This window comes from Phyllostomus discolor, chromosome 1, assembly GCF_004126475.2.
Source record: "Phyllostomus discolor isolate MPI-MPIP mPhyDis1 chromosome 1, mPhyDis1.pri.v3, whole genome shotgun sequence".
Lineage (NCBI taxonomy): Eukaryota > Metazoa > Chordata > Mammalia > Chiroptera > Phyllostomidae > Phyllostomus > Phyllostomus discolor.
The window spans coordinates 70,229,999-70,250,978 of NC_040903.2; the positions used below are offsets into that span (position 1 = coordinate 70,229,999).

Below are 20,980 nucleotides of genomic sequence, written 5' to 3' on the forward strand. Positions count from 1 at the left end.
GGAAACCACTGAGTGACATACAGGATTTGCTTAACATGTGAATCTCTGTCTTGATAAATTCTCTCTGATGGGCCAGAGTTAATTGGTAAGCTAACAGTAACACACGACTGTGTTATTTTCTATTCTCAGTGATGTACTGTAGATTCAATCTTCACTGTGTTTTCATTAAGATGCACACATGCAGTTACTATACTTTTCATTGGTTTGCTCTCATGAATGAGAGCATTTATTTTATTTTGGAATTGATAGGATAACTAATGCTATCAATCTGGGGAAGTCACATGTGGGAGGCAAAACCCATACCATATGTAAATTTAAAGTTAAAAATTGATATTATTTAAAATATTAGGTGTGTAATACATATTCTAGTGTTTAAGAGATAAAATTAGGATTTCAGGTTTATTTTCCAATTCCCGTGATTTATTGATTTTTCTCTCTCCCTCTCCATCCCTCTCTCTTTCCCTTTTCCTTTTGTATTAACATATTTGTTGAAGAAACTGAGTTGTTCATCCAGTCGAGTTTTTCAGTATCTGAATTTTGCTTATAGCATCCTAATGGTTTGGTTTTACATGGTCCTCTATGTATCCTATAAATTGATAGCTGGATCTAAAAACTTGATCATCGTCAGGTTTGATTGTTTTGGCAACACTATTTCATAGTTGGAGATGTGTACTTCCACCAGGGGACACTGTGTGTGTGTGTGTGTGTGTGTGAGAGAGAGAGAGAGAGAGAGAGAGAGATTTTTTTTAAAAAAAACTGAACCATTAAGCCCTGGCTGGTGTGGCTCAGTGGATTGAGCACTGACCTTCAAACCAAAAGGTTGCTACTTCGTTTCCTGGTCAGGGCACATGCCTGGTTTGTGGGCCAGGTCCTCGGTTAGGGGAGTGTGAAAGGCAACTGATTGATGTTTCTCTCATAGTCAGTGTTTCTCTCCCTCTTTTTGCTTCCCTTTCCCTCTGTCTAAAAATAAAGAAATAAAATCTTTTTAAAAAATGAGCCATTAGGTCAACAGAACTTGCAAAATAGTGACGCTCTAATTTTAATCTTTTTTTTTTTTTTTTAGCTAGAGTACTTCTATAATGAAAAAGTAACCTTCACCTACTATTTGGTTACCTAGTTGGTATGGTTTATATATGAACAACTGGATAAATGTTTGATCTCTTTTCTTTGTTAGTTTTTAAAGTAATACATTAGTTCACTAGTTTCTTTCAGCAGTCACCAAGTAGTTGTGCATGTGTTTTTCTAATGAAATCTATCATTAGAAACTCATGGATTTCAACAAATTTGATGGGGGTCAGTCCATTGCAGTTATTATTATCCTTATTGGTGTTCAGATTGTCCCATCTTTGGCATGTGGGTCCACTGGTATGCTGATGTTGGCTCATACCCACTTGTGAGGTTGTTAATTTTTTAAATTAATTTTAGAGAGAGAGAGAGAGAGAGGGAGAGAGAGAGAAGCATTGATTTGTTGTCCCACTTATTTATGCCTTCAGTGGTTGATTCTTGTATGAGCCCTGACTAGGGATCGAATCTGTAACTTTGGTGTATTGGGACGGTGCTCTAACCAACTGAGCTACCTGGCCACAGCTAAACATTGTTTTTTTAAGATTTTATTTATTTATTTTTAGGGAGAGGGACAAGGAGGGAGAAGGAGAGGGAGAGAAACATCAATGTGACGTTGCCTCTCATGTGCCCCCTACTGGGGACCTGGCCCACAACTCAGGCATGTGCCCTGACTGGGAATCGAACTAGCTACCCTTTGCTTCACAGACTGGTGCTCAATCCACTGAGCCACACCAGCCAGGACAACACTGTTAAATATTTAGAAAGTTTGTGAGTTGGTTGTTTAACACAGCTTTTATTAAAAATTAAATCATATACACTTAAAACTACATATATTAAAAGCAAAGGTGTTCAAGACTTATCACATCCTAGTTATTTTATTCTTGAGGTTAAGGTTTTATATCTGTATGGAGGGATACAGTATAACTATATGCTACTGTACATCTCCTCGCAGTTCTACATTCAGGAACATCGAGTTGGTACTTTGAAATCAGTGATGGTGGTAGCACTTACCTCACAGAAATCAGCAAATGCTACAGGTCAGGGCTTGATTTGTTGTTGTTGTTGTTGTTTTTAATTGATTTGAGGGAGAGAAAGAAAGGCACGGAGGAGGGAGAAAACATCAATTATTTGTTCCACTCATTTATTCATTCATTGGTTGATTCTCTTATGTGCCCTGACTCTGAATTAAACCCACAACCTTGGCATACCAGGATGATGCTCTAACCAACTGAGCTACCCAGCCAGGGCTTGATTATGTTTTTTTGATTGTCTAAACTTAAGAAAATGATAGTGAAAAATGTTGGTAATGTAGATTAAACTTCAAAATGTTTAGTACCTGAAGCTGTTCCATTGTAAACAATACCAAAAATATGAGGAAATATTCTTCCAGTATTCTGAAACTACTATATATGATTTAGCTAAGAAGTAGCTCACACAGTTGACAAGCAAATGAAGTTTTAACATAAGCTTTCCTTGTTTTACTTAAGTTTAAACCAGAAGTTGACAAACTGTTCCTGGCCAGCAGCCTGATTTAATAAATAAAATTTAATTGGAACACAGCTATGCTCATTTGTTTATATATTATTTAGGTCTGTTTTGTCATACCAGTAGGCTATCTAAAAAGCTATCCAAGACCACTAGGGTAGAATGAAAAGGACTCAAGTCAACATAAAGAGAGTGCTACTCACTGGTATTCTGGTGAATGTTTTACAGCTGCTTCTCAAAAAAAAAAAGAATGCATGTATGTGCAATTGCAGTTCAGTATGCATTTTACTAACAGAAATGTGTAGTACATAATTTACAAATAATAAAATAAACAATGCTCTTTATTATAAATTCCATATAGTCAACTGATTTTCACAGAATGCTCTTACTGATTTTTGCTAAGCTCTCATATTCTTGACCAAACTATAGTTGCAACAACATACTGTTCCAACATGAAAGGTGGTCAATGTTTTCCCTTATGTTAATGAGGGAGTCAAAAGTGAAATGAGATATGTATGTTGAAACTTCATCCGTTTATTGATTATTCATCCTTAATATGAGTGAGTTCTTTTCTGAGTTGGATACTGGCTTTTGAATAAAAGAAGAATATTTTCTCATTTTTTATGTGTGCTATTTACAATGGAATGGAAAGTGCATAGACACAATGCACTTTTAAATTTAATCTGCATTTTTAATATTTTCTCCATCACATTAAGTCTAGACAGTGTAGCATTTGTCCATTTCCATGATATAGGTAGTGCCACTATGGCCAATTTGAAGCAAAAATACAAAGATCCTGAATGTGGTGTTGGGATGACACCTGGTGACTTACATTATTATATAGTATTTTCATCATACAGATACAATCGATATAAATAACTGAAAGAATAACATAATTAGTAGTGATGAATTCTAAGCATTTATTACTTCTGTTTTTAGGTGATTTAATTGTAAGCTTATAAGATTTAATTTTAAATCATATTCCTACTCCAGCATGCCACTGGGTGGGTCTCCCTTTTTGCAATAGATGTGACGTTTCAAATTTTTTTAAAAGAGTTTGATGTAAAGCCAAAATTCTCCCTACTTAAAGGATACTTGCCCCAGATCCTTTGTAAAGTGTTGAATCCTTCTGTAAAATAGGTAGTGATCTCAGCTTCAGATTACTTTTTTGAGGATATCTATCTATACACAGGTAAGACCATAAAATCAAGAGATCAGTATAGAACTCTTAGCTCATTAGAGGAGAGATAGATGGTGCTTTATATTTAGATTTTTATGATGATTATATTATAGTTCCGTCACAGAAGAGTATCGTGGAAACCATAAATTCCCTAATTAATGTTTTAAAATTTCTTTTGAATGTACTTTTCAATGGAATTAAACCCACTCCTCTTTTTGTTTGATTAATGATCAGTGCAAGTAGGCACTTTGTTTCTAAGTGGAGATTATTTGGGTGGTCATGCTAATGCCTCAAATAAATGAAAGGAAGGAAAAACCAAAGATTAATTGAATTAAATTGCAGAATCTGTAGCAGGCCACATAAACATCTTTCTGAAACTGTGTCTTTTCTATCCCAGGTACATCATTTTATCCCATTAGCAAATTAAAACTGGTTCTCACCATTGCTCTCTTAGACGATACGTCTAAGAGAAAGTTCTTTGGAATTGGAGGAGAAATTGGCAGGATGCCTGCGGAATAGCAATAGGTACTCCCAGAGAGTCAGAGACTTGGTGCCGGAAAGTCTTTGGAACATTAAAGTAGACACTGGATAGTGTATTATTTGGTGGACTGTCACAGGACTCTACTCAGACTTGTTCTAAAGTTTTAAAAGGCATTTTGATTTTATGTTGCTTGAATTCTTCATCCTATTTGTGGGTTATTTCATGAAAGGGTAATTGTATTTTGATTTGAGGGAAATAATGACTTTTTTCTTTCACACGGGTGTAAATATCATCCAAGAAAAGCTCTTAGCTTTCTCTTAGGTTTTTTACATGATTATTTACTTCAGTATCTTAAGTGATGTTTTGTTACGGTTAAGAAAGAAAAATGTAGGAGAAAATTAGAGAAGTTATGAAACTACTGTTAGCTTTCTAAATTCATTAAGGGAATACTCTGATTTTCAGTTATACCACACCCCAGGGTCCTTTTCAAACTTTCTGAAATATTTTTCTCTTACCAACCTTAGAAACTTTATTTGTCAAATGTATTATTTGGGGGAAGTAGGAGTGGATAAGAGTAGAATTGGAGGATTAATGGGATTGACAGCTTACAAGTCAGTTTGAAAGGTTTCAGTAGCATATTAACCTTTGAGCTCTGTTTTATTATAAACGGAGCCATGAAATCATATTACTCTCCCTTGTATCCTATCCTATAGTAAGAGAACTACTCTTTTAAAATAGCAATTGACCTGGCTGTCAATTGGATCTTTCCCAAAGAATTTCAATAGTGGATGAGTAAAATTTTCATCTTTTTTCTCAAGCCACTGGTTTATAAATCATCAGGAAAATGAGTGATATTACAAGCAATTTCCAGTAGTTTTGTATACTTTGGACTTGGATACTGGTTCTGTCACTGAGTTTTATATTTAGATTTTCATACTGGCATTTTGTGCTTTAGAATCTCATATATGGCATAATCGTGTCAGTGAGACTACAGTTGTTATCTTCAACAGAGTTGATTTATTTTTAGATACTTCAGTTTGTCACGAGTTCTGATCATTGATTAGTTATTAGGAAGACTTAGGCTTTCTTACTTGAGAGTAGGTGCAGACTGGAACACTGAACAGTCTTAGTCCATTAACTGAATTCTGTCTTTTTGTTTATTTTGACCCTCAAAGACACATATGTTGTTAATCAGGACTTACTTTAGGGTTGTTTTGAGTCCAGTATATGCAACACACTTAGATAGAACAGTACCCGAAACATAGTTAAACACCCAGGACATGGTTAGCAGTTATTAAGTGCTTTAATGTCAACATCATCATCAGATCTGCCGGCATATTACAGGCTTTCTTTTTTAATCTTTGTATTATTTTACATCATCCAAAATATTAGTTTACTACTAGGACACAAAAAAATGAGAAAGTGGCCCTGACTGGTGTGGCTTAGTTGACTGGGCATCGTCCTGCAAACCCAAAGGTTGCCAGTTCGATTCCCATTCAGGGCATCTGCCTAGGTCGCAGTATCTGTCTCCTCAGCCAATCAATGTTTCTCTCATATCAATGTTTTTGTTCCTCTTTTTCTCCCTCCCTTCCCCGTTCTCTTGAAAAATAAATAAAAATAAAATCTTTTTTTTTTTTAATGAGAAAGTACTTGTAGAGTTATGCCCTTGGCTGTACTACCTATGTGAAAATAGTCCTCATCAGAGTCGACAGAGGTAGAGATCTGGGTGTTCTCAGATAGGAAAGGAATGAGAAGGGAGCAGTCTATTTCTCTGCCTCCCTAAGTAATGAAAACAGGATTTGTTATTGATTTTACAGAGAAACAGTTCTACTCTTTCTCTTCCTTATGTCTTTTATTGACAGTGCTGTCTGACCAAAAATGGCCAAGCCCTTTCACTTGTTTTAAGAAATGTGACTTAGCAAAATGCCAGTATGAGCACAAAATTCACATTCTCTTAATGGTTTGTTGTAATGAAATCTGACCTACTGTGCCTTCAGACAGTACTTGATTTCGAAGGCTTGATATCAGATTTTAAAAAGAGACAACAGTTGACAGCATTGTTGCAGCACTTTGTGAGTGCAGCTTGAAGTAGAGTTTATGTATTGACATTTAGGAAGGAACCAACTTATATTGAGCATTCACCATGTGTTAGTCTCTGCTTATTCCTTAAAATATGTCTTTTATTTAATCCTCATTTTAGATGAAAAATTAAGGCTCAGATTGTCTAAGTCATACATTTCTTATTTGATAGAGGCAAGTTTTAAAGCTAGGTTTGTAGGACTGCCTGTGTATCTTTTTTTATTGTTTCTTTTTTTTTTTTTTAGATTTTATTTATTTATTTTTAGAGAGGGAAGGGAGGGAGAAAGAGAGAGAGAGAAACATCAATGTGCAGTTGCTGGGGGATGTGGCCTGCAACCCAGGTATTTGTCCTGACTGGGAATTGAACCTGCGACATTTTGGTTCGCAGCCTGTGCTCAACCCACAGAGCTACGCCAGCCAGGGTTATTGTTTCTTAATTAATCTTTACTAAACAAGTATGAATGATAATTGGAGATGCATAGGGTTTCCAAAAATTATGTTCTTTCTCACCTGTTTAAGTTAGGTGACGTGAGTCTTGTTAGTGGAAATGACAACTGAACCTTTGCGTAAGTGTATATACGTTAGTGAGAACTTCCTGGAACACTGTTGAAAATCGTAGCTCGTCTTCTATACAAACACATGCTATTTTTAAATACTTCTCAGATTTCCATATCCTAGATGGGGCATTGCTAATGCTGATGTTTTTTAATTTAAAGGTTCTACCTACCTATTTTGAAAGCAGTCTTAGAGGTTCAGTACTGGAAAATGGAAATGACCTATCAGGTTCTTTTGCCCCATCCCACTTCACAGTTTCTTTCTCTTCCAAAGTAACCTCTACACTGACTTCTGATTACACATTGAAATTATTTTATAAGGAGACATTTCTCCGCATGTACTACCTAGTTACACAGTGAGATAGTTTATATAGAATGAAAGACATAATAAATGCTTGACTTCTTTTATATTCTCAGTTTTCAAGTTAGGAATGATTTGTTGTCATCTATAAAAGCTGCCAATTAAATTTTTATATCATTATGAACTCATTGGTTTAAATATATGTGATGGATTTTAATCCATTTCACTTTTATATGTACCAGACCCCAGTTGCCCAATCTTTTGCTAGCATAAGCCTCTTCATATCTGCTCTTTTTTTTACTTGATCCTAGTGATTTTTGATAGGTTCCTTGCCATCTAATATCAAGATGTTACAAGCTCATAGGGTTGATTTTAGTAGATTGCCTTTCCTTTAAGTATGGGTCATATTTTCCTTTTTCTTCCTATGTCTAATAGTTTTTTAATATGTTCTTGACATTGTGATGAGTTTGTAGAGAGTGTGGATTCTGTTGTGTTCCTCTGAAGAATGCTGATTTTTTTGTTTGTTTGTTTTATCAGGAAGTTAGCTCAGCTGAGACTCCAAACTGTGTCTCTCATATTTTGGGCAGCAGCTAAGTATACAATTTGATAAGTTTTGATATATGTATATACTTGTGAAATCACTGTCATAGACAAAATAATAAACATATTCATCACCCCAAAAAGTTTCCTCAAGTTCTTTATAAACCATGCCTTCTTCCTTCCTTCTGAACTCCCTTCCCAGTCAACCACTGACCTGCTTTCTGTCACTGCAGATGAGCTTGCATTTTCTAGAATTTCATATAAATAAAATTATAGTAATTCTGTTTTTATGTCTGGCCTTTTTCCACTTAGTATAATTATTTTCATATTCATCTATGTTGTTGCAAATATCCATAACTTTTTCCTTTTTTCTTGCTGAGTAGTATTCTGTTATATGGATGTATCACAAATTTGTTTACCCATTCACCCATTCATTGACATTGTGGTTGTTTTCTGTTTGTGGGTATTTCAAGTAAAATTGCCATGAACACTTATGCTTTAATTTTTCTTGGGTAAACCCAGGAGTGGAATGTCTGTGACTAATAAACTATGCTTCATCTCTGAGCCAGGGGTCTGGTATCGCCTACTAGAATTCATGAAACTGTGGCAGACATAACTTTTTAACTTATAAATAAGGTATTATTTCAGATCTGTATAGTTCCTGGCACTAGGTCCTTTACATTTCCATATAAAATTTAGAACCAGCCTATCAATTTCTATGAGAAAGACAGAATTTTTGTTTTGGGACTTCATTAAATATATAGACCAATTGGGAGGGGATTGACACCTTAACACTGTTGAGTTTTCCAGTGAATGGACATGGCATATCTGTTTGTTTATGTCTTGTTTAATTTTTCTCAGCAATGTTTCATAGTTTTCAGTATACAGCTCTTACATGTATTTTATAAGTTTACCCGTAAGTATTATACATATTTGATGCTGTTTTACATGACATTTTAAAAAATAGTAAACTAATTTTTTAGAACAGTTTTAGGTTCACATCAAAATTGAGCAGAAGATGCAGAAAATTCGCATATACACTGCCACCACACATGCATAGAACACTGTACCAACATCTCAAACCAGAGTGGTATGCTTGTTACAATAGAACTTATATTGACAGATCATTATCACCCAAAGCCCATAGTTTACATGAACTTGAGGGTTTACATGAGGGTTCGCTTTTGGTGTTGTATATTGTATGGGTTTTGATATGTGTGTAATGACATATGTTCACCATTACATTACCTTTGAGAGTAGTTTCACTGCCTGTGCACTCTACGTCTTCATCCCTCCCTGCTGACTAACCCCTGGCAACCACTCATCTTTTCGGTGTCTCCATAGTTTTGCCTTCTCCAGAATGTGTTATAGTTTGATTCATTTCTTTTTAGCGCTGTATAATATTCCATCATATTTTCTAATCTTCATCTACTGAAGGACAGCTTAGTTGTTTCCAAATTTTAGCAATTATTAATTATGTAATGCCCTGACTGGTGTGGCTTAGTGGGTTGGGCATTGTCCTGCCAACTGAAAGGTCACTGGTTCAGTTCCCAGTCAGGGCACGGGCCTGGGTGTGGGCCTACGTGAGGCAACCAACTGATGTGTCTCTTGCACATCGGTGTTTCTCTTCCTCTCTTTCTACCTCTTTTCCCCTCTCTCTAAAAATAAATAAATACAATCTTTTAAAAATAAGTTATTCTAAATATCTGTATTTGAGGTTTTTGTAGATGTAAGTTTTCAACTGATTTGGTCAACTGATTGTTTTAATCATCTGAGCTGCTTAGAATCTGTTATGCACATGCATAATTAAGAGGTTAGTCAGAGATTTGGGCAGAGTTTATAAGCAGAACCTAGGGCTCCCCTTCTGGCTCTCTCCATTGTAGGATTTGCCCCTCACTTTCCAGTTGTTAAAATTCCAAACTCTGGTTCTTCAAGCCAGTGGAACTGCTGGTTTCTTAGTCTAGTCATCCACCCAGTGAAGCACAGACTAAGGCCTTCCCTTAGTCAGAAAACCATAGAATTAGGAAACTCATCAGTGCCTTTCCCCTTTTCCAACTGGTGACTCTCTTTCAAAATCTACTTGCTTTTGGTTGCTGTCCAGTATCTTCAGATAATTGCTTTTAGTATTTTGTCCACAGTTCCTGATTGCCTTCTGGGGGAGGCCTGATCTGACACATGCTGTTCTGCCATTAGTAGAAACTGAACTTCATTCACCAATTTTTATTTTGGGAAACAGTATTTCAGAACCACAGTCTGGGTGCTGGGCTGCTCCTTGTCATTGGTTTAGCTTGTTGTTCCTGGGTCTTTTCTTTCCATTATAGATCACTTGTTGTTTGTGCATAGATGCCCAAATGTGTTTGTTTTTTTTCCTAAAAAGTATACTGATTTTACCACGATATCTTGACATTGATTGTTCTCGTTTGATATTCTTAGGTACGTTGATCCTTCCTTTAGTACGCAGTTAAATATCTTCAGGGAAAATTTCTTGAAGTATTGTTTTAGTGTTCGTCGCTTTCCTTTACTTTTGTTTTCTTTTTCAGGACTTCTGATAACCATATGTTAGGGCTGCTTTGCCCTCTAACAATAATTCTCTCTTCTTATTAATTCACTTTAATCTCTTAATTTTGATTTTCAGAAGTTTCCTTTCACTTTCTGTTTCTCTTCAAACATTGTTATTTGCTGTTTAATATTTTCTAGTGTAGTCTTTGTTTCTAAAATATTTTTAAATTTCTAATTATTTTACTTCTATCACTTGTGAGTTTTTCTAATTCTAATTACATTTTTCTTTTTTAAAAAAAAATTTATTTACTTATTTTTAGAGAGAGGGAAATATCGATGTGTGGTTGCCTCTTGCATACCCCAAATAGAGGACCTGGCCTGCAGCCAGACTTGTGCCCTGACTGGAAGTCAAACCAGCAACCCTTTGGTCTGTTGGCCAGTGCTCAATCCACTGAGCCACACCAGCCAGGGCTCTAATTTGTTTTTTCATCTTACATAATTTTAAAAATGTACCTTAGTTTGTTTTGAAATTGTATATTTTTCAGTGTTGAAATTTTCTGGGTTTTTTCCCAATACTTTTCAGTTTTAATTTTATTTTTGATAGTATATTAATCTGCTGCTTCTCCTTGGGTTTTGACTTTGATACTTTTCTGATGCTCATTTTTGTTGACATTAGTTGACTTGGACTTCTAGAAGAAGGCCCAGTGTAGATAGCTTTTCTCTTTTCCCAGAGCTTCTTCCTCCTCTTGGTGTTTGCATGTAGTGTTAAAAATATGGCCCCTTGATTTCTGTGGTTAGCAGGCAGCATATCTGGTCACTTTATATGACTTCATCTTTCTTTCATTTTCTGTTGTCTCTGTTCTGCTCACATTGGATGTCACTTCCACTAGCTTCTCCTCATTATGGGGCCTTGTGCCAGAAGGGTGCCTTGGCAGGTCAGTTGTGAGGGTTCACAGAGGCTTGACTTCATCATGGGGCTCTGGTTTGGAGTGGCCAGAACCCCTGCAGTTTTAGCCACATTCTCAAAGTGGCCCCCACACTTAGCAGTGAATGTCTGTTGGTTATTAGGGGAGTTTTCCTATTTTCAGGTTAAGTCAAAGGCTGGTTGCATTCCTCTAGTTTTTCCATAACATGCTGATAATAGACAGGTCTTGTGTCTCTTGGTTGATTGTCCACATCTGTGTGTATTTTGGACTTGCTAGGGATACCTTACTCCTCATTTTTGTGTAAATACTATTATTGGGTTTCTGATTTTGCTCTGTCATTGTTCTGTTGTTTTAATGCTTTAGAAATTTAGAGAGATCCATAAGTGATGTTGCTATTACTACCACCATTTTGAGAATTTTCAAGATTCGTTCATTTTGTATGTACCAGTAGTCATTACTCTTTGTTGCTGAGTTGTATTCCATGTTATGAATGCCACAGTTTACTTATCCATTCACCAGTTGATGGACACTTTATAAAAAGTTTTTGGGAATCACAAGTAGAGGTATAAATGAGCATTCATGTACAGGTTTTGTTTTGTTTTTAAGATTTTATTTATTTATATTTAGAGAAGGAAGGGAAGGGGAAAGAGAGAGAGAAACATCAATGTGCGGTTGCTGAGGGTCATGGCCTGCAACCCAGGCATGTGCCCTGACTGGGAATTGAACCTGTGACACTGGTTCGCAGCCTGCACTCAATCCACTTAGCTACGCCAGCCAGGCGTGTACAGGTTTTTGTGTAGCCATGTGTGTTCTTCTCTCTCAGGGAAATGTCTAGGAGTAGCATGGAAGGGTCATGTGGCTTTCTTGTCTTTCTGTCATTGAGCTGTGAAAGTTCATGAAAGTTCTTTGTGTGTTCTGGTCACCAGTCCTGTATCGTGTACCTATTTTGCAGATATTTTCTCCTAGCTTGCATTTTGTGTTTTCACATTATTAATAAGGTTTTTCAAAGAGCAGGCATTCTTATCTTGGAGGAAGTTCTTTTTATTTTTTTTATGACTTGTACTCTGTGTCCTATGAAATCCTTGCTTAACCCAGATCACAAAGATTTTCTCATATCTCCTTCTATAAGTTTTATAGTTTTAGGTCTGATTCCTTTTGGGTTAATTTTTGGTGTAAGAATGGATTGAGGTTCCTTGTGTGTGTATGCGTATGGATATCTAGTTGTTTCTGCACCAGTTGTTGGGAAGTAATTTGTTATCTGTTGAATTGCCTTGGATCCTTTCTTGAAAACCATTTGGCCATATATGTGTGGAGAGGTTATCTTTGATAAGTTTATTTCTGCATTACTACGGGAGAATTCCAGTAGAATACAAGTTGATTCCTGGATTTGGTGGTTGCTTGGAAGGAATTCTCAGTTGATGGCTTCTGAATGAAGTGTAATTCAGAGGGATGAGTAAAGTGAAGTTAATGGGTAGTGAGAATCAGAAGTTTAAGGAGAAAGGAGAAGGTATGAAAGAGGTGTTTCAGAAAGGAGAGCAAGCAGGCTAGGAAGACAGTGAGATTTTTTGAGCTGAGGGCCTAGTTTGAGGCTGGTAGCGGTACCAGCCAGTTGGTGTGTTTCACTATAGCAATGTCTAACATTGTTTGGATACAGGCACAGGGAAGGTGGCATTTGTGTTCATCCAGATTTAGGGCTTTTCACAGGCAGGCGTGAAAGAGAAATAGGAAATTCAGTCAGTAAAAATATTTGTCTTGAATGGGCAATACTTTGTCTTAGTTCGAAAATCAAATACATAAAAAACCATACATTGAAAAAGTTCCTCCCAGGGCTTTGCCTCTCCATTTCATTTCCTCTTCCCTACAGGCCCTCACTTTTATGTTTCCCTTTGCAGTGTTTATTTATGCATCTACAGCAGCCACCACTATATTTATCCATCCCCCTAATTCCTTACACAAAATGCAGTATACAACGTATAGTTCTGCACTTTGCTCTTTAAATTTTACTTAATACTATATCCTTTTGATCATAGGATATTAACCTATTAGTTAGTAGTTAAGAACTTTTGAGTCATCTTAGTGATGGATTTACCAAATTATTTTTAGCAGTTTTGTTTGGAATGTAAAATAATTTTTTAAATGCTTTCTTTCAAGTTCTTTCAGTGTGCATATGCTACTTTCATTATTAGTAAATTTAAAAAGTTAAACTTGGTTCTTCGAATCTATTCTGTGCCACTGCTCTTCTAAGCACTGAGGTGTCTAGTAAATAAAATAGGCAGGGTTCTGCTTTCATGGCCCTTGCATTTTAGCGTGGGCCAATAGTCACCAAATAAAATAGGCAATCATGACGTTATATTTGCAGAAAATTGAAATAAGAACCATGGGATTCCAGGGAAAGCCTCCTCCAAGAGGGGAGCATTTAGGTTGATGTCAGTGATAACAAAGAGCAGATCATGATTAGGGAAGAACAGTGTGCTAGGCGAAGGAGTGAGCTGCTGCCAAAGCCCTAAAGTAAGATTAAACTTGATGTTTTCAAGAAACAGAAATAAGGCCAGTATGTCTAGAACCTCCTGAGAGGGAGAGTGGTATGAGATGAAGCAGAGGTCAGTTCTTATCTGGTAATCAGGGAGAAGAATGAGGATTTTAAGTGCAATGGGAAACCATTGAAGAGTTTTAAGTTATTAGAAAGAAAACAGAGCTATAGAAAAGGCTAAAGTTGACAGGTGGGTAGAAAGGGAACCTAGAAAGCCGAGTTAGAGGCAAGTTTCAAGAAACCCTGCAGTGCTTAATGCATCAGGTGGGTGCTTAGGTTGAGGACTAGAAAAAAAGTTTTATTAATTTGTTTTTATGGTGCACTCTAAATGTAATCACTTCAAACATAACTCCAAATTTAAAAGATAAGTTTTAGATCAATATATAGTTTGAATTCCAAATTGAAGGAAGCAGTTTTTGAAGATGTGATTTCAAGTGTGCATTTAAAAACTATTTTCTATTTTAGAATAAAGAATTAGCACTTCATTGTTCACCTCTAGTATTATTATGCTGATGATTCAGGAAATCTATTGTTTAAATTGGCGTTGAAACGCAAATTTTTCTGACTGATTTAAAAATCACATTTAGCATAAAAAAAATAAACAACTTGCTGTAAGGATTTGTCTTTACTACTACATCCTAAATGGAGACATAACTTTGAACGTACTCTTATAAATAGGAAAAAGTAAAATTCTGATCTTAAGAATGAGTGATTGGGTCCTTAACTTTTTGTAATCTATAATTCCTTCAGTTCTGAAATCCTTATCGGTCATTGTTGTACTTTGGAACTACTTTATATCAGAAACCAGTGCTGACTTTTGTCAGGGAGAATATCTTTTAAAAAGATCTTCAGATATATCAGCATTTTTCTTCATTTTTACTTCTTCTCTTCATTTTTACCTCTAACATAACTCTCTACTACTCGCCTACTTATTTTTGTTTTTTTTTTCTCTTTTCCACTGGTCAGTTTGAATATAGTTTCTTTACATGGGTATTGCCTAGTTGAAAATAGCTTTCAAGTGGTTCATTTTAAACTCAGTTTTCATAATGTAAATTTCATTTTTCTATGGATTTCCACTAGAGAATTGGAAATTAACTGCTAGTGAGAAATGGGGTTCTTTTGTTTAAGAAAAGTCAGGATGGTAACACGTTCAACAGTCAACGAAACTCCTCACTTGAAAGTTTTAGCCTTTACCTAGGAGCCGAACTTGACGCGTTTCTGTTTCCTTCTCTTTTTCTCTCCGTCTGTCCTTGGACCTCTCCACAACCCTTCCCCGACCCCACCCCCACCAAAGACTTGACGTTCTTGCCGACAGTTTCCCGTTTGTGGCTGCTTTGTTCTTGATCCTCCCTTCCTCTGCTCCCCACCTCCCATATTTAAGTTGCTGAAAGGATGTATTCTAGGCATCATCTTTCTTGAAGCTCAGAGTCTCATGTTATGTAAAACAAATTGGTTTCCTTTATAGTCATGAAGTTCTTGTATTGCTTTTACAAGTACAATTTCCATAATTTAGATTGTATGTATCTGATAGAAATTATCTGTTAGGTATAAGTGAAGACAAACAGGCAGTTTTCTTTACTTCTAGGCATAATGAATCATTTATTTTTGCCAGAGATTAAAAATAGTAATCATTAAGGCCAATTGAATGTTCTTATTAAAATTTATTAGTTCACATTTAAAGAAATTTCTTCTCTTACAATAAAAGAATCAAAGACTAAAAAGTATGTACTTGCTAACTTTAAGTCTCATATTGTAATTTCTTGTAAATCAGACTTGTATGTGGTAGAGTTTTTACTTCAAACAAAGGAAGTGTAATAGTAATTAAGGTTATTTTGTTACTGAAGCCCATGTGGTAAGCATAGATTGTTAATTATTGCTGAAACCAAGGGTGTTCCTATAGAAATACTTATTGGTTTAAAGAAATATTTGGTGGTTAAAAGAAATAAGTAGGAAAATAAATTTTCTGTGAATCTAAGTTGATTACAAATAACTATGTTGACAATTATGTCATCACAGTGGGCTGAGGATTACATAAAAATTTATACCTTTAATGAATTTTTTTCTACTCACTATGCAAATTTAGGTTAAAAAGTATATTACTGATGAATAATCCAAATGTTTCTAATTTTGTTCATCACTTAGAAAAATCGTAGTTTGTCTTTTAGCCAGATGGTTTCTCAAATTGAGTTATTTCAAACTATAAGTTTCATCAAAAAGCTTTTCAGATATAAAATTAAATGATGATTTAAGTTTAAAATGATACATATTGTATTTTATTGTTTGTACTAAAGAAAGGCAGCAAAATTCCCATAATATTCTTCCTGGCTTTCTTTTCTAATGTTCTTTTTTTCCCTGCAAAGTTCTACACTAACCAGTAGAGAGCACTGTTGTAACACTGTAGACGGGTTTTATTGATATACTAACTCCCCCGTGTGCCTTTGCAGTTTGGAAAGTGTTTTTAAAAGCAATGTTCTCTGTGTAATTAAAATCAGTTCCCTGTATAATTAGCAATGAAGCCTTATTCTTTGTGGCCGAGTTTGTGGATGGTGTTATTTTTTTTTAGTCTGTACTGTTCTGTAGTCAATGCCAAAATTGTTGCCTATTAAAATGAAGAAAGTTGTATTGTGGTTTATCAGCACTAAGCAATATTGTAGATGGAAATACATAAAATTACAGGATGTTTTATTTAGGTTCTCTGAGCAAATTATTCAAATAAGAAATGTTTAAAATTACTGGTTCTATCTTGAGAAATAGCAGAGTTAATGTGCCATAGTAATATCTTGTATTCTGGTACCTTGAGTAATAGGAGAGGACAACAAATTCTTGTAGGGTTTTTTGAAATGAATCAGCATAAGTACACTGCTTTAAAAATCCACTGATCTACTTAGCAGATGCTTTATGTAATTTCTTTTTCGTGCTTCCTTAAAATCATACAGTATTGATATAGATATCTAACTACTAAAATAGTGAATATTAGAGCACAATTAAAGTTATACCTCTCTTAAAGGAACATAAACGTTATATAAAACGACATGTGCATTCATTGCCTGACTACTTTCAGAAGTATTTGAAGACAAGGAGTTTAGAGAGATTCCAAACCTGATTTTTTAAGTTGTCAGAGGTGTGATTCATGAATTTATAATTAACCCATAAATCCCAAAGTCTCTATAAGTAGTTTAAAAACAAACCTTATTTCAAATGAAATTATATATTATTAGCTGTGTAGTTTTCAGGAACTTAAGATAATTTAAATATGTTTGGAATTAATTTTATTTCACCCTTTAATATTTGTGAAAGAAAAGTAATTGAGAATTAGGAATCTTTATGGTTTATTTTTTAATCTTTAATTGGTAGCCACATGAAATTAGGGAATTACCTAGCATTTTCTTTAAGAAGATATTTCTTTTAACTTTATGAGATAGTCTAGTTGAGGGTTGAAAATGAGTTTATCTCAAAACAGGCTTTTATTTTAAAGGTAGAGAAGGGCTTACATTGGCTTATTTCTATATTACAGATTTGAAAAGCAGAATAGGTAATTTAATGTTGATTTAGCTATTTACTTTCACAATGAAAATGCAGGGATAAAATTGGAAAGAGGAGTAAGACTATTGAGAAAAGCTAGCTACCATGTAAAAATTTTTTAAGTATTTAGAAATCTTTTATGAATTAGTTATTGTACAGGTAATTTAGAATATTTTAATGGAATTGGAATGATGCATAAAATGAAAATTTAAGTGCACCTTAAAAAGCCCTCTGTCATTTCTTGTTCAGAGTTGCTTTGTGTTAATAGATGCCCCCGAAGAAAGACATTGCAGTATTCTCCCCTTACTCACTGTAGTCCCACACTCCTCCTTCTTTAGGAGATGTGTGGGGCCAAAGGTTTTGAAGAAGCAGCAAAAAGATACTATAGAAACTGCACTTGCTTCCTATTATGAAACTAAAATATGGTAGGTCAATTAGGGAAAGTAACTTAATGCTATCCATCCATAGATATAAAACTGTTGTTTTCTCATTTCTTATTACCAAAGTGAGAATTAAACAATTTTTCATTTTGTTGAAGCATTCGTATTGAGTACTTTGAGTTCACTATATCATTTTGGTAATGATTATTGCTGTGTTTTCCCCCAGAGAGGCCATCACAGGTTTTAGTCTAGACTATTTATATTCAGCAAGGTCAAGATAAGTTTTATCTCTCCAGATGAGTCAAGTGCATTAGGATCGATAGGTAATAGTAAAATGCACTGGAAATACTATTGCAAAGCTCTTAATGAATTTTTAAAGCTGTGAGCTTGTCATGTACACTATATCTCTTATTATTTTTATTTATCTGTATGGGCTGAGGAATGGAATTAATTTTACAGGTATTTTAAAGAAAAGAAAGTTAGGAACAGATTAATGTTTTGGAATTCCTTAATTGCTTCAGATTTAAACCTGTACTAAGTTTTAGAGGCTTTTTCTTAAAGAAAACAAATGTAAAAGAATAAATATTACAAGACACGTATAAACTCCAAGTGTAACTTGAGTTTAGTTACGGTAATCAGTTTATGAAGTTATGTACATATTTCACCCATGGGCGTTCCCACATAAATCAGAGTTCTGTGTCTACGGTTGGGGTCGGTGGTTATCTAGAGATGATGGTGAGTATTGCATTGTTTTAGACTTTCTCTTCTAGCCTGAACATACAGATAAGTTCTATATGTTTCAAGACAAAAAGGGTTTTTTTAGGTTCTTTATTACTCAGGAATACTTTTGTGGCTTACATTTATGAATGTACTAGAAATACAAACTCTAAAAGGACATGTTTTATGTTAAATTTTTTCAGTTAATTTTTTGTGGTAAACATGACCACAGTGTTAATCAAATTAATATTTCTAGGTGCAGGTTACATGAAAAGTTTTCCACAGATTAATTATCTAAAAATGTTACATAACTATTCTACATACATAACTAAGAAGTATATGTATATTGAAGTCAAGTTCTTTTCCTTCTTTAGCATTGCTATGAAACAGAAAGCTTTTAGAAGTTTTATAGGCTTCTAGTTTGGAATTATGTGGTGCATGCTAATGTTTATGCTTCTTAATTCTTCAAAATGCACTGTTTTTCCTTTGATACTCATTTTACCAGTTTCTAGGTTTTCCTTGTTTTAAATGGTTTGCTTATCTTACCTGTTAATTGACATAAAGAGATTGAAACCAGTTTTAATATTGGTTTTAAGTATTTGTCATTATTTGTATGGTAGTAAATAATATATACTCTATTGCTGTCATAATTGTCCCTTGTTTTTTTCTCTCAATACTTCATATATTATTTATTTAACCATTTAAATTGAAGGTAAACATCTGGCACCATTTCTGGAAATTGTAATCATTTTCTTTGAAAATTCCTATAAATTATTTTCTTTGAGTCTTACCATTATTAATCTTTATAATATGGGTCTATGTTCCCACCTACTTAGCTATTTCTCTCTCTGGCTGAAGAATGACAGTTTTCTTCAACATTAGGTCAATTTATTTTGTTGTTTAATTAGATAGATTGTGCTATATCACAAAGAGAAAAGTAAAAGGCATGGAGGAAAGTCTGGAAAACTCCACTGAAAAACAGACACTATTCTAGAGTGAGCAGACATGAAGAGTGCTGCTGGCCTCTAGTTGAAAAGTAGTTTGAAATAGAAGTTGACTGTCTCTTCCAAAGTTATCTTTGTGTGGTGGTCCTAATGCAATATTAGGAAAATCAGAGCTTTAAAATAGAACAATGGTCCTTTTAAAATACATCTAGTTTAGTGAATTTACCCCCCAAAATCTTTGGTGTCTAATTACTCAAAACAGAAAAGAAAACGGAGAAAGCCTTATCTACTAACGGAAAAGTACATTGCAGAAAGTGGCAAGTTTTTACGTCTTTTTGTGGAGAACATTTTAATTCTGCTTTAATCGGGCAGGCAGTGAAAGCATACTGAGTTTCAAAAGCAAACACATTTTAAAATACTCATTTTTTCCCCTCATAGGACTGATTTTATTGACAAAATAATCAAACTGCAAACAAGTGATAATAATATCAGATTACTATTAAGCTTAAAGCTTATATTTACAAAAAGAAACTTTGTTTTACTTCTTATGGTTTATCTCTTCTGTGTAATAAAGTGAGACACCTAATGACCAAAAGTGTTATGTGTATATATAACTTACCTCGTGTGTGTAGTGATTTAATATTTTTCTTCATTCCTGAATAGTCATAAAATAGGAAAGTATAATAGAAGAAAAATGAAACTTGTAACATAATCCAGGTTTTTAAAAATTGTTACTTTAAAAGATTGTTACCTGAAAATAATACTTTAGCTTCATGTTTAGGAGTCTTCATACTTCTAACTGTGGACCTTGTCATTTCTGTAAATTTAATTATGAACTGTTTGAGGTATTTAATTTTGAATGAAATGGGCCATGTGCAGGTATGTTGAAGTACAGATTGTTTTTTTAAAGTTTTCCTGTTAGTTTTATAAGAACTAAATTTGAAAGAAAAAGTTATTGTTATAGTAGTTATTGAAATGCTGTCATTAGAAATGGGTTTATTGTCCCCATAGGAGAAGGAAGCAAATGACAGTCTTACACATTCATATATGTGAGAGCTATGTACACAATCATGGGTATTAATTATGTCATATTTTGCATATTTATTTTTAATTAGTTTACTTGAAAATAATATAAATGTTCCTAAAAGTTGTGAAAATTATTTCATTATTTTACTTATCTTTGGGGTATAGCCAAAATCTGTTTTATTTTACTGAAATTTTCATTGTGTTTCAAATTTCCTGCCACCTATTAAGACTTTTTTACTTCCCCAAATAAATTGCTTAAACTCTGGAAAGTGCATGATTCTTCCTCCAGACTTTTTTCTTGTACTGGAAATAGGACAGTGCTAAACCTATCACTTTTACTTTGATTTGCTTCCTTTATCTTTAGCAAATCTAAATAAAACTGTCATCCTGATTTTCAAACCTCTCTTTGAACTTTCTTTACCCAAATTGCTCACTTTCCTATCTGCTCGCTACTTTTTTTTTTTAATGGAGATTCTGCATCTGGTGTTTTTTCATCTGTTACTATTATATTTTGGGGTTTCTAAAAATACTTTTTACTTTATAACTTACTGCTTGTTACTCCCTTTGTATAACCACAAATTTAGGTAAGTTGAGAATCTTACAGAATAAGGAAGAAAAATGTCAGTCTCTGAGAGTCTAGGAGTAATTAATACTGGCTTATAAATTTTTAAAAAGGTAACCTGAGTTTGTAACTTCGGAACTCATCAGTAGGGATTTGAGTGTAGTAGTAGTAAGGTTGTGGATACTTAGG

General features: G+C 34.4%; 1 protein-coding gene and 1 long non-coding RNA gene across 2 annotated transcripts in view; both read left to right on the forward strand.

Annotated features, from left to right (window-relative positions):
• TAF3 (TATA-box binding protein associated factor 3) overlaps positions 1 to 20,980 on the forward strand; it is a 174,371-nt gene that overhangs the window by 22,110 nt on the left and 131,281 nt on the right. The window lies entirely within an intron of this gene.
• Positions 10,690 to 14,513, forward strand: LOC118500306. The gene is made up of 2 exons (XR_004902873.1): positions 10,690 to 11,697; positions 11,899 to 14,513. It is a non-coding gene; the product is annotated as an uncharacterized LOC118500306 (long non-coding RNA).